At 36.3% G+C, this 15,286-nt stretch overlaps 2 non-coding genes across 2 annotated transcripts; both read right to left on the reverse strand.

Moving 5' to 3' along the window:
• Positions 1 to 8,753: 8,753 nt before the first annotated feature.
• Positions 8,754 to 8,826, reverse strand: TRNAK-UUU (transfer RNA lysine (anticodon UUU)). The gene has a single exon. It is a non-coding gene; the product is annotated as a tRNA-Lys (tRNA).
• A 5,850-nt stretch (positions 8,827 to 14,676) lies between these two features.
• On the reverse strand, positions 14,677 to 14,749 carry TRNAK-UUU (transfer RNA lysine (anticodon UUU)). Its single transcript has one exon. It is a non-coding gene; the product is annotated as a tRNA-Lys (tRNA).
• Positions 14,750 to 15,286: the final 537 nt, after the last annotated feature.

Consider the following 15,286-nt stretch of genomic DNA (forward strand, 5'->3'; position numbering starts at 1 on the left):
CTCTCTCTCTCTCTCTCTCGAGTTCAAGAATAAGTTAGATAAGATCATAAGAACTCTCTAAATGCTTAAACTAAATCGCTCTACCAAAGAGCAAATGGTGTCTCTGCGGATGGTCTAAAAAGTCTTTGAGACATTCAAAATCTCTCTCTCTCTCTCTCTCTCTCTCTCTCTCTCTCTCTCTCTCTCTCTCTCTCTCTCTCTCTCTGTATTTATATATATATATATATTTATATATATATATATATATATATACAAATAAATAAATAAATAAATAAATTATTATATATATATATATATATATATATATATATATATAGCCTGTATCCAATATTTTATGTTATTTAGATGTGCCCAAGGACCACACAAGACCGCTAACTACTTTACAAGCTGGTGTTGGATTTCTATTTCTTCTGGTTGAAGATCCCATGCTCCAAAGATGTTCAGTGACCACCAAATAACAATGTTAGAACGATATATGCCCGTTTTCATTGCGAGTTGGAATCATTGATATTAAATGTTATCAATAGGGGTATTACCATCGTCATCATCACTTCATAAATGTTAATAAGCAAACCTCGTCAAGCCATACATTAAGATCACCCAATTGCCACCTCTCCACCATCATCTTTAACCCCTACCTGGTTATATCCTTCTACCCCCATCCCCACATGTTTGAGGTTTAAAGGTCTCAAAGTTATTATGAGATCCTTCTGGTGGAAGTTTTTTAGTAAATAAAAAACAAAATACAAAGACAATATTTCATACAGTTTGCTTTTCAGGTGTTTACAGTTATTTCAAAACTATAAGCAACGAAGTAAATATGCAAAAGTCTGATTGAACAGATATCGAGAGTAATGGATTTCTTGAAGAGCTTACCGGGGAAACACCTATATAGCGTTGGACATCAGATCATGAAACAACAAATAAAATCGTAATAATACGAAGAGTCAATGTTAAGGAAATATTTCATTTTGCCTTGGGGAGGGTGAAGCCAACTAGACTCGGACCTTTGAGCATTGAGCAATCGCCACCAGGGAAGGGCGTTCGCTTGGAAGTGAGCGACTTTTCCAGATAATTTAATTGATTGATTAGGAGTTTTCTGTCTCCTGACATCGAAGGTTATTGACGCCGAATCAGATAATTCGAATAAACAATGTGTTGATAGTATAATCTTTTATACCCTATATCCTTTATACCACAACATCACTATAATAATGCACCAATGAACACTTTCATTGCATGTCATTTCACATATTTCAGTTTCACCAATCACTTCTGAAACAATAAAAATTATGTTAACTGATGATGTATTTTAAATCTCCAACCTTAGACTAATATAATTGATATAGCAAAAAATACTATTTTCTCTAAGAGGGATGGAGCAAAGTAGCCTGTGACAAAAGCTGACCCCAACCACACCGACCTACGTGGCTCATGATCGAAATCAAAGGAAAACGCTGAAATCAACAACTAAACCTTTAAACCTCATTACCTTCAAAATTTTGAACAAAGGCCACTTATCAATGATTGGTGACCCAATGGGTGCTATTCAAAAAGATATATTATTAGCGCCTACATATAATACGTACAGTGTGTATATACTGTATGTGGAGAGAGAGAGAGAGAGAGAGAGAGAGAGAGAGAGAGAGAGAGAGAGAGAGAGAGAGAGAGAGAGAGAGAGAGAGAGAGAGAGAGAGAGGGGGGACTGCTTAGGAAAATGCTAACGAAGGATATTTCCGCGTTATGAATATTAATATGAATGGTCATTTCCAATGTTATTCAAGAAAATTTTATATAGAAATAGGATAAGAAAATTAAAATAAAAAGTTATGATAAGATTTCTTAATGAATTAGTTTCGAAATAATATTAGATTTCATTTCTTAAAAGAATAAAAGAGTTCTCTCTCTTTTCATATATATTTCATTCATCATCGCATTTCTTTGATGATATCGGTAATTTCCCAACTCCTCACATTCGAACCATCCTAATGATGTCTCGGTTGTTTAACGTCGGCCACCTTTCAGGGAAAGAAGGGCATGATGTCTCCAAGTCAGGTCTGGCCAGGCGACACCGGTTTTGTTGCTGGGTGTACATTATCTTTGTATCTGTCTCTACACATACTATAATTAGAAAGGTCATATCGTTTTATTTTTTCTCTAGTCACTGAAGAGTAGTTCAATTTCTATAGTAATCATGTCAGGGAATGGGAGTAGAAGAACATGAAAACGTTTGCAACCAAACACAGTCTTTAACACTGACCCATAAGCTCTCAAGGCTTGACTATCCATAACTAAAAGGGAGTCTGAAGAATTAGAAATAAAAAATCGGTTAAACAAATACTGGCACTATTTCTAATGGGAAAACAGATTAAAATTAGGAACATGTGGTTGAAGGACATTTTCAGCGGCCAAATAAAAAATAGGAGAAGGATCGGTAACTTTCTCCCCCGTAGAATTACCACATCTATTGATAGCAGACATCAATGTCATTTGTTCATTAGTATCTTGAGCATTCTGTAATGCTTAATAGGTAGATCTACATGGAATTTGTATATGAGCAATTTTTTTTTCACATCAAAGAAATTATAGCATTAGATTTTGAAGTGTCACTGACATTTTACGAAAGGCTTTCCCATTTTTTTGAAAGAAAAGCGTTACTGTCTACCTACTGCCAATGATAATAACCGATCTGAAGGCAAACCACTACTTTTAAAGCCCAAGTCACTTATATGCGATCGAAGGCTGCAATTGTTATAACCGGCAAAATTTAGCTAACTGCGATGTAACAACGATGAAATAATGACACAATCGCAACCAATCACCATGTTTTGTCACAGCATCGTGAGGTTGTGGCCCATTAGGTCCCATGCTCCATGAAGATGGCATACTTTTATGTCGGCAAGACCTACATGGTTCGTTCGCTCCATTCGTCATTTGTTGCCATGTTAAGGAGAGTATCATTATAAAGGCACTTTGGTGTACCATGAAGCGTCTTCCAGGCCACACCACTGGTCACCATGTGGCGCAAGCCGTGCATTCCTATAGCGTAGGTCACCACATTTGAGGTTGCGAGACAAAAGTTATTTCTGTAACATGGTATTGTTTAACGGAAATATGACTTGACTATGCAACCCCGCGAGTATCACCAAGAAAAGGAGGGCGTTCCAGCCAAGATCACCACCATGAATATGCCATATGATTACATACTACATCACCTCATAACATTACTGTTAATGATGTCGCATACCCCTATGGCGACTGATGTGATAGTGGCGCAAACAGCCAACACTATGTTCCACCAAAGCCACACAATGGAAGGCAACTGTTGCCAGAATTACCTGTTATGATGATTGCGGACTTAGATTGCATATGGTGGTAGCGTCCTCGCCTGGTGATTGCCAGACTGGGGTTCGAGTCCTGCTCACACTCGTTAGTTCCTTTGGTCGCTGCAACCTCACCATCCTTGTGAGCTAAGAATGGGGGGTTTGGGGAACCTAAAGGTCTATCTGCTGAGTCATCAGCAGCCATTGCCTGGCTCTCCTTAGTCCTAGCTTGGACGCTGATCATAGGTAATATGGTCAATCTCTAGGGCATTGTCCTTCTTGACAAGGCAATGTCACGGTCCCTTGCCTGTGCCATTCATGAGTGGCCTTTAAACCTTTAAACTAGGGCATAAAGCCATGAATGTACAGTTTGACCATGTTCTAGCTAAAGGCAAAGTTTTGAATTTCCTAGTCACAAGCAACCGACCCAAGTCGATCTTAAGAGAATGTAAATAAGGGGGTTTAGGCATACCCTATGAAAAGCTGCCAAAAAGAGAGATAAAATAAAAAAGCACAAACAATTCCATTTTCAATACTATAGGAGATTTCCATAATTACTTAGCATAACAACACTGGGGGTAACCATTATTCTCTAAATCTATATTTCCACATCTTTCTTCTTCACTCTTTTCACAATTTTACCCAGCTAATCTGATGGAGTTTAATGTTTCTCCAGTCTCATTAGGGGTTAATTTGCCAAAAAGTCTTAAGTAGAATGAGTGGAAATTGATTTGATGTTGACTAAACATTTTCTGATACCTCCATAATATGAATAATTTCCAGTGGTCATTGATGAATCATTAAAAATTTATGGACATTTTTCTTTTATAATTCTGAGTATGACATGTGTAATTGCATACTTTCTATAATGCATATTGTTGTTTGAGAGATATAGTCCAAGAGCTAGCAGCCATTTATTTACCGGAGATGACCAAAATTCTAGAGGGCATTTTTGGAAAGGGTCTACCAAGGGACATCCAAAAATGGGTATCTTTAAGTTGGACAGTGGTGGGTGTGGATTTTATTAACCCCTTTTGTCAGAAAACGGACTTTTAATTTTTCGGCAAAATATGGGGGTAGGGGAAAGTAAATTGGCTGCAGCTCCTCTCCCACTGGTCCTAGAATAAAGAACTATATACCAAAATGATGCTATTGATCTGTAGCTTTATTTCATATCAAACAACATTAATTAGATGATTATTAGGGGTCACCAGGGGTCAAAAGGTCAAGGTCAGCTTTTTGAAACGCCGTTTTTGGGATTTAGCTATATTTTGGCTAAATAGGACATCAAAATTTGCCCAAGGTTTACTATATATGAATAGAATATAAAGAAGAGACATAAATAAAGTTTTTTGAAGTTGGGATCTATTCCAGCAATATAACTGATATGACAAAAGTCATTATTAAACGGTTCCAGTGAAATTCACTCGTCAAACCGTTTCAAATTTAGTTGATAGATGGTTCTCCTATATTACTGAGATCAGTTTTATTGACTGTGTGTGCACCTGTTTTGTATTTAAAACATTATAAAAACATCTATTCTTTAATAATTTTAATGAACACCACCCTGCCGCTGTAAATAGTATGCCACTAATGGCTGTAAGCTCCCGTCATGGTCATATGGTATTTTAATGCATAAGTTTTTTCACTCTTTTCAATTGCTTCATCCGCAGTAATGATGTATGTGCGAAGAACTATTATGTAGATCAAAATCACTGAGGAAATTTTATGCAGATTTCCGACAGTGAGAGATAAATAACCAGTTCAGTTCATATGTGTAATTTCAAAAGTGTTGATTCACAACTCCTTACACAGATCTATTTTTTTCATGTAAGTAAATGGCTGTTTACAAATAAGTAGAGTCCTAAAAATGAACTATGAGTTTCAATTTCTTCAGGTTGATGTTGCTGTTAACACTGCAGCCCTCACAATGGCTAGTGGGACTGGTAATCCACAGCAAACAAATGATAACTGCCCTTACCTTCGCAGCCAATCGACTAAGCTTGCTGTATCAACGTCAGGGGTTTTACCAAATGTCTGCATATTCTGCAGAAAAACTATAAAGAAAATTCGAGGAAAGGAACAAACACTCACCAAAATGTGCATGTTATTCTGTTGAAAAAAATATCAAAGAAGCTGTTCGTGCTCTAAATGACAGTGAAATGCTTGTGATGATAGGTGACATTGGGTTTCATAGCAAAGAGGTGAAATATCATAATGAATGTAAACGAGCATACCTGAATCAAAAGAGGGACACATTAAAGAGAACAGTGTCTCCTGATTGTGACAATGCAAACTGTATTGCTTTAACAAGTATATTACAATAAATTGAATCCTTAGTCATTGACATTTATCGGCCTGAATACCTTTTTTTATTACATCGGCATTACCTTAGATTTCTAGAGCAAATACCTGAAGTTGAGATTGTACCTCAAAAAGTCTCAACTTTAGGGGATAAAATGGAATATTTTGGTGATAGAGTCAAAATAGATTGCTTAAGTAGGAAAGAAGGTTTGGTAATGTCTTCTAGCAAGGTAAATAAAAAACTGGCCCTTTCAACATATTCAAAATTTAGCAGCTCAGAAGAGCATATTGTGACTGAAGCAGCCTCTACATTGCGTTCTAACATCCTTGAAATTTGTAAGTGTGCACCTGAATTGCCTGTGTTCTTGTCACTTACCAAAGTATGTCCGTTGGATGTCATTGTATCACCTCAATCTGCTCAATATGGAAATGACACATCCCGGAATCTAGCCAAGTTTTGAAAAGGGGTGCACTCTCTGTGCAGAGAACTAGGAATACCTTTTCCAGAAGTGCAGTTGATATTACCTTACAGCAAACTGTGAATATGGATGCCGCATCCAGGCAAAAAGGGTATTGCTGCATTTACACAGAATGTTGCAGTCCGTTAGAGGTGGACAGTGACAAGTTCTTTTACAGGAGCAATTGTGAGTTGTCTCCTGGAAATTGCTGGAATCACACTGGTGGATGATGCAATACAGGAATTAAAGCCATCAAGGATAGCCAAAGACAATGCAGACCTTAAGAGCACGATCACAGAGGTGGAGAACACTCTCAATTCATTCACTGTTAATGATGATACTCTGTATTGCCTAAACACTGGCAAAGCTGCCTCGGATGGTGTGAAAGACAGTCTTCTGCAGTAAAAAAAAAAACTGGAACTACCTGGCATCAAGTTTTTGTAAATGAACGTAAGGTAGATGGTGGGTGTTTTGAACGGGCTGTTAAGCGAAGAAAGGTGATGAATTTCACACAGAATGCAGTAAAAGTTAAATTCACCACAAAGGACAAACAGATCAAGGAAGCAAAATGCACCAGAGACATATTTGGAAGGCTGCTGTATTTGTCAGTAACACAAGAACTTGATCTCAGTATTGTCCTATCCTATCCTCTCACTCCAGTTCCTTTCTCATTGTGTCATATAACCGGTGATATGAACAAGACATCAAAGAGCACATTAATGGAAAAATTAGAAGCAATGGGAACCTTGAATGCCATACCAGACAGGACTGATGTCTATATTATAAATGCTATGTTCTTCTTCCGTGCACTTTACATGCCATCCAACTATGGGGGATGGCAATATCCATTTTGAAACAAGCTTGTAGCACTGGTGAAATTGTACACATAGTCTGTGACACATATCCTAATGGGCCAAGTATCAAGGACATTGAACATGACTTGCGTGGTAGTACACCCACTACCTATGTAATCACTGGCTCGTCAGAGAAAAGACCACCAGATCTCAACACGGCTTGGAGCACATCACAATTCAAAACAGTTTTTGGCCTTCTTGAAGGATGAATGGTCATCAGATAGATATGCATCGACTCTTCAGGGACATCAGGTCTACTTTGCAGTGAAACATGAATGTTACCTTAACACTTCAGCAGGTGGGACTGTCAACAGGATCCTGGTTCATGAGCTTCGGTGCAGGCATGAAGAAGCCGATACACGGTTACTGTACCATGCAAACTTTGTTGCTGTTAACTATGATGTGGCCCCAGTGATTGTCATTCGCAATAACGACACTGACGTCTTCATCCTCATTCTCTACCATGCTAGTTTTCTTAATGCACAGATTTGGATGGATGCTGGCTTGAGTTCTAAAAATTCCAGGCATTTCATAGATATGTCACATCTTGCAACCAAACGGACTGGACCTTTATGCGATGCTCAACCAAACTTCCATGCTCTGACAGGCTGTGATTACACAGCCTATTTTACGGGAAAAGAAAAGTGGAAGCCATTTGAAATAATGAGAAACAACACTAGGCTCACATCAGCAATTAGTCACCTTGGAGACTCAGATGTCATCAATCCAGATGTTGATGCTGTAGTTGAAGAGTACTTGTGCATTGTCTATGGAGTTCGGAACCTGAAAAGTGTTGATGAAGCCAGGCTTTAACTTTTCCGCAAGTTGTATGCCCCAAAGAAGGAAACTGATCCGTTGGATAAAATCAAAACTTCAGACCCCTGTTGTCTTCCACCATACCAAAGAGTATTGCAACAGAAGTTGCAAAGAACTAACTTTGTTGCACACATATGGAGGAATACAAGGGAAGCCGATTCAGTCTCATTTGGTCCTGAAGGATATAGCTGGAAAGTCCAGAATGGCAGATTGATGATTGTCTGGTTCACTGGCTCAAATACTCCTGATAAGTTAACCGTTGAAGAATCTGATGTACAGGAAGATGATGATGATGATAATGATGATGACGATGATGAAAGGGACACTGAGAGCCAACATTCCTCGGATGAAGAAAAGGAAATAGATATTTAGAGAAGTCCATATTAGCAATAAGCTGGAATATATCACACCTTCTTCGAAAAATTTTATTTGTATCTCTTTTTTTATATTTTAAGCATATTTAGTTAACCTTTAGCAAATTTTTATGTCTTATTTAGCCAAACTACAACTAAAACCCAAATCCGGCATTTCAAAGTGCTGACCTTGACCTTTTGACCCCTGGTGACCTCTAATAATAAATTAATTAATTTACTTTGATGTCAAATAATTCTACTGATCAATAGCATCGTTTTGGTATATAGTTCGCTATGCTAGGCCCAGTGTGAGGGGAGCTGCAGCCAATTTTCTCTCCCCTATCCCCATATTTTGCCGAAAAATTAAAAGTCCGTTTTCAGACAAAAGGGGTTAATAAAACCCACACCCACCACTGTCCAACTTAAAGATACCCATTTTTGGATGTCCCATGGTAGACCCTTTCCAAAAATGCCTACTAGAATTTTGGTCATCTCCGGTAAATAAATGGCTGCTAGCCCTTGCTCTAATACTGTCATGTATGGAGAAGGTGTGGTGCCTATTCTTATATCCTATCCATAAGGCTTAGTTGTTTTACTTCATTGAGATTTCTATAGATACCAGATGATGAAACTTGAAAAGGTCATCGCCCGAACAGGGACTTGAACCCTGGACCCTTAGGTTAAAAGCCTAATGCTCTACCGACTGAGCTATCCGGGCTTGAATAACGGTACAAGAAAAAGGATATTTCAAGAAAAAAAAAAATGAAAAATAGGTATTATTATAGCCCCTAAATCTTCTGCACAAAAGAAAAGTTACTATATGCGCTACAATGATGTGGAGAATTTAAGCTCATTTTAAGGAGAAATATATATAAAAAAAAAGAAATGAAGAATAGCGATCCATAACTTTATCTCAGAAAAAAACGAATAAATTCATCATGGTACAAACATGATTGTCTCGCCAAATTTTAACACCAAAATCTAAATCTTGCACCAGTGGATGTAGTCACTTGGTGAAAAATCTTTCATTTTATATATTTGTAGAGGAGAGGATTCTCCTGTGATAGTTATTTTTATAAGTAATAAATCTTTTGTGTGTGTGTGAGAGAGTCAAAGTCAAAGTCAAGTCAAAAACCTTTATGCCATTATAAAATGGTTATTCTGTTACATAACAATATATAAATCATTTACATAAAATTCACAATAATTGGATTGTAAAAATCTAGGATATATATACATTCAAGTAAAATTTTAAAAATATTGCTTAAGTTTCTTTTTGAATAAATCAGAACTAACATTTATATATTTTCTTATTTCCAGAGGTAGTTTGTTCCAGCAAGCTGAGCCCCTTATTGCCATTGAGCGTGAACCCAAATCCGTTCGATAGCTGTCAACATATAGATTTTCATTCTGTCTGGTTGATGCATTCCTACAATTACCAACTGTAGGAAATGTGTATAGCCAGTTGGGATATTCTTTTCTCAAACTTTTAAAAACAAAAACACAAACATCGTACATGAACTTTTCTTTTAATTTTATCCACTTTAATTGCTGGAGGGTTGGGGTGACGTGATCGTGTTTTTTCACCCCAATAACGGCTACTCTACCTGCAAAGTTTTGGATTTTTTGAGCTTTCTCCATGTGCATATCATTAGTTGACCCCCATATCTTAATACAGTAGTTTATTACACTCAAGACCAGACTTTCCACAATAAAAGCTCGAGTAGTATCATCAAAGTAATCTTTTACTCTACTTAGATACATTAGAATGCCACTAACTTTTCTACTCAGCTCGTCAATGTGAGTACTGAATGTCATGTACCTGTCCATGTGTAGACCTAGATTTTTTACATGTTGACTTATCTTTACTTCATCACCATCGCATTTTATTATAATGTCATCTGGAATTTTGCTAATATACTGTGAGCTACCCACAAACATTCATTGTGTTTTAGTGCCATTTAATAATAGCCCTTTTCTTAGAAAATATTTCTTAATTTTGAGCAATATTAGTTCAGCCCTTTTAATCAAGCCATCTAAATTTTCTATTTGATCAACCAAAAGAACTTGTGTGTCATCAGCATATTGAATTAGCAGGCAGTTTTCTATGTATTTAATCATGTCATTAACGTAGACTAAAAATAAAATTGGACCTAGGACATATCCCTGTGGGACTCCAAATTCAACCTTTTCAATGCAAGAATTTACGTCTCCTAATCTAACTATCTGACTTCTATCCCTCAAGTAATCGTGAAACCAGAACGTATCAATGTAATGTTCCTTAAGAGATTTACACAATTCATCATGGTTGACACTATCAAATGCCTTTGATAGGTCGCATAAAATTAATATGGAAACTTTTTTTCTATCAATATTTTTATAAATTTCATCTGTTAATTTCATCAAAGCTGTTTCTGTTGATAAACCTTTACGGAATCCATGCTGAGTGTTAGAAATGAAATTATTTTTTTCTAGATGTTCCATTAACTGATTACATACAATCTTTTCTATTACTTTCGATATTACTGGAAGGATAGAAACAGGTCTATAATTACCAGGGTCGTCCTTGTCTCCTTTCTTGTGAAGAGGGTCTACGAGGGGTTGTTTCCAAATAGAAGGATATTTCCCAGTTACAATCGATGTATTTATGATAACCGTGATATAATATGCAATAACTGTAAGGGAATCTTTTAGAAAACTAGTAGGAATACCATCCGTTCCGTAAGCATTACTATTATTCAAACTCTTGACTGTTAATATTATTGTTTCTACTGTAACTGGTTGCGGTCTAAACAATCTTATATTATTGACAAAATTATTTTGAGTGTTTCTAATATCTTCATTTTCGTACTTTTGTAGAATTTCCTGCGTTTTATCATAAGTTTTTTTTCCTACATTAGCAAAGTATTGGTTATATTGATCTGCTCTAGCATTTGGGTTGTCGTATTCAATCTTTTTATTTGTTTTAGTAGATACAATATTATTCATAATTTTCCATGTTTCTCTGCGAGATATACTTTTCTTGATCTTGTCTTTGTTATAATAAGCTTTGGCAGTACGCATCTTAGAATTGATGAGTTTTTTCATTTCCTTATACGAATTGTTCAGATTTTCATCATGTCTATTCTGTTTAAGCCTTTCTTGCATTTTGTCCCTTTCAATCATACTGTTTTTGAGATCATTGTCTATCCAAGGTGCACTGGGTCTCCTTATTTCCTTCGTGGTTATTGGGGCACATTTATCTAAGGCACTATTATATACTTTATTGAAAATTCCTGTTTGAATATCTGTGTCATCAGTATGCATGATTGTATCTAAAATTATTTTCTGGTCTAGCAATGTATTGCACAAAAAATCTGCAGAATAATATTTTAAACACCTAGAGGTTACCGTGACTGGTTTACGTTTTGGCTTCTTAATATCTATGATAAATGAAATATGTTCATGGTCAGCTACAATACTTGGATTTACCTCAATTTTAATGACACTTTCCTGCTTGTTTGTTATTAACACGTCTAGTAGTGTGGATGAGATGGGGGCTAACTCTAGTAGGTTTATTAATCATTTGATTTAATTTGGTGACTCTTAAAATATTATGTATCTTTGCTGAACTTAACATCAAATCATCATTTAGATCACCTATTACATAATTTGATTTATTCTTTAGGGAAATCATTCTCAGACATTCCAAAATATAGTTAAAAGTATCATTTGAAGCATGCGGATGTCTATACAAGCAACCAATGATAACAGAAGGTAGCTTACGAGATTGTACAGAGAGCCAAGCCTCTTCTACCCCCTCTACTCTTTGAACATTAAGATTACAAATATTAACAGAAAGATTATTTTTTACATAAATACAACAACCTCCACCCCTTCCTTTGTCACATCTATATATTGTATAATTAGGAAAATCAATGAGTGAATCGACAACATTCGGAGTTAACCAAGTCTCAGTAAAACATAAGACATCAATATTTCTGTTTAAGCGCATTAATTCAATTTCACATATCTTACTAAGGAGAGACTGTACATTCAAATATTCTATACACAAAAGATCGTTTTTTGGAGTCACATGATTAGTTATCCCAGTACCAATGTCCGGGACGAGCACTTCTTGTGTGATAACTGCCTCTTGATGGAAGAGGCGGGAAGTCATATTTCCACGTATCCGCTCGTGACCAGTAGTTGTCATGGGAGAGGTCATGGTAGTCATAAGGCTGAGCTGAGTGACCTCTATTTGTTGATTGCCTATGGGGTGGTCTCCTATTGTATTCCTCACTTCGGTATTGCGGGGGTGATCCTTGGTGTTGGGGGTCGGGCTTATTATCATGGGAGTGGTAGGAGTGGGTATTCCATCTAAACCCCGTCCGAAATGGCTGTTTAGGCCTACCTACATTTCTTTGCGTCAACGTCAACGGCTTCTTGGCGGGGAGAGAGAGAGAGAGAGAGAGAGAGAGAGAGAGAGAGAGAGAGAGAGAGAGAGAGAGAGAGAGAGAGAGTGTCTAAATATGAGTGAAGTTTAGCTTTGTCACTGTACTAATAACAACTGATTAATAACAACGTTACTAGTGTCCTTTTGTATATTCTTTTACTAAAAATGGAAATGGAAGCTTTACATACATATTTCGAGTGAAGAAGTTTTACCTACGTAGTCTACTATGTACTATGTGATTCTGGATTTCTTCTAGGACAGCAAAACTTTTATGTAACCCACAAATTCTCACCTTTACATCCATTCAATTGTAAATAAGGGTTTTAACAATAATCATGACAAAAGAGAATCCCAAATTCCATTTAGCAAATAACAAGCATCTCCAAAAACAGGCAAGAAGATAATTTCCCTGGCATTCACGTACTCACAGAAGTAATACACTCAAAATTCAACAAGATTAAGTGTCCAAGTGGTCTGACTAATTTATCTCTAGCATTGTTTTTATCATCTTTCTTCAAGTAAACTATAACTGGAAGGGTTAATCTATCTTCCACTTAACACTAGAGTTATATACTGTAGCACAACATCACTTTAACAGTATTCAATTGGTGAACAGAATGTGATAAGCATAAAAACCTTGGCATCCAGAAAGGATCTTGAGCCTTAGACAATGAGTCATCCAGATATGATTGTTCAAAAGTGAAGAGCTTGGATAATGAGTTATCCAGGTCTTACTATTCCATGGATAATTTGTTATCCAGGTCTTACTATTCCATGGATAATGAGTTATCCAGGTCTTACTATTCCATGGATAATGAGTTATCCAGGTCTTACTATTCCATGGATAATGAGTTATCCAGGTCTTACTATTCCATGGATAATTTGTTATCCAGGTCTTACTATTCCAAAGTGCAAAAGGATGGATGATGAGTCATTCAGGTCTGACAATTCAAAAGTGAAAAGGATGGGCAATTGTAAGGTAACCTTCATAGTTAGAATAGTTAATAGAGACAGAAATTCATGTCGGAGTGTTTTCAGGATAAAGTCAGGAAACTTAGACGATAAGATGTCATTAAAAACTGATTGACATAGGTTTATGAGTTTATGTCCAGGTTTTATGAGAAAGATTAATTGCCAGCCCAAAAGAAGTTTGGGTGATAAAAAGACATAAAGGCTGCTTGAGTTAATCTAAGAGTTTACACAGCATTTTCGACGAGCTCATCATAACCTGGCATGAAACAAGTGTGGATGTCAGGCGGAACCTTCCACGCCAAGAACAACTGATTGGACATGGCCACCGGAGGTCGACATACAGTAAAAGAACAGCGACTCTTAGCGATACTTTGAGCCTATCAACCATTCAACTATTCAAAAGTGAATGGGAAAGTCTAAAAAGAAAATGTAGCTTCAATATATCAACTAAAGAGTAGGCCTCCTTGTATGACAAAGCCTAAATGGAATTTTCCACTCTATTTCTAGAAGGACATTTTTAAAATATGAAGAAAGGGGAAAGGATAATGATATTTAACTTCATTGCTCAAACAATGACCAATTCTATTGAAAGCAGACTGAGGCTTTCCTTTCCAACTTCCAAAAGTAATGCTTCATTCAGTTTTGAATTCCTTCCCTCGTTCGTATTTTACATGTGTGATACTCGGTATTGCTAATGAATTTGTCCATCAGAATATTAGGAAATTGAAGCATCAGATTTACAGATGATCAGTGACATGTCAGTAAAACCTGTAACTTTTCTGTTTTGATAAAATGAAGTGTTCCTGCCGGCTAAAATCTTTCTATAACATTCATTCCCAACGTAGGTAGCTTAATGTTTCATCCCTCTTCGGGTCTGTGTTAATCTACCAAATATCTCAAGAAGGGAAGAATGGAAATTTATTTGCCTCAGGGAGAAAGTTCACTAGATACTTGATAATATATGATTAAGCTCCAGTGGTTATTGAAAAACACCCAATAACCCAAACATACAATTTTTTTTCCAGAATTTTCCCAGCATGACATGTTTATATGTTTTTAGAGGGAAAGTTCTTCTCTAATTACATTCTGTCTGTGATGCTTAGTTGCTTTACTTCATTGAAATTCCTTTAGATAACAGATGACAAAGCTTGAAAATATATTCGCCCGGACAGGGACTTGAACCCTGGACCCTTAGGTTAAAAGCCTAATGCTCTACCGACTGAGCTATCCGGGCTTGATTAATAAAATAATGACAAACTTTTTAAATGTTTCTTCATAATGAGTTAATTGAATTTAGAAAAAAAAAAATCGTCATTTTTCTTAATTTTTTCTTATTTTCTTTCACTCCATGACTCACTGCTTTCTCTGTACCTACCTCCTGTTGTTATTAATCACAAGTAATTCAATTCATTGTTCTGTTTTAGCACTGTACTATCTTCCACTTGAAAGTTTATTTTTTGAAAATATAGCATTAAAAAAAAAAGAGGAGGTCAAGAGTAAACCAAGAAAAGCAAGAAAGCAATAATGAAATGGATCTGGCCTACCCAGAGTCTATTGCTATAGTGAACAAGTAAACATTCATTAACATAGAATATATCCCAGGATAATCTCCAGATAGGGTAGCCATATGTTGCAAACACAAATATTGTCTTTCATACAAATTGTGAAACTATAGTTAGTTTACTATATCCAAAAGGTGAAGTAGTTTCGTTTTGTTTGAGGAATCCTTTGTAAAAAAAAAAAAGCATATTCTAAGAGGGAAGAACGTTCA

Source organism: Palaemon carinicauda, chromosome 11 (assembly GCF_036898095.1).
Source record: "Palaemon carinicauda isolate YSFRI2023 chromosome 11, ASM3689809v2, whole genome shotgun sequence".
NCBI classification, from domain to species: Eukaryota; Metazoa; Arthropoda; class Malacostraca; order Decapoda; family Palaemonidae; genus Palaemon; species Palaemon carinicauda.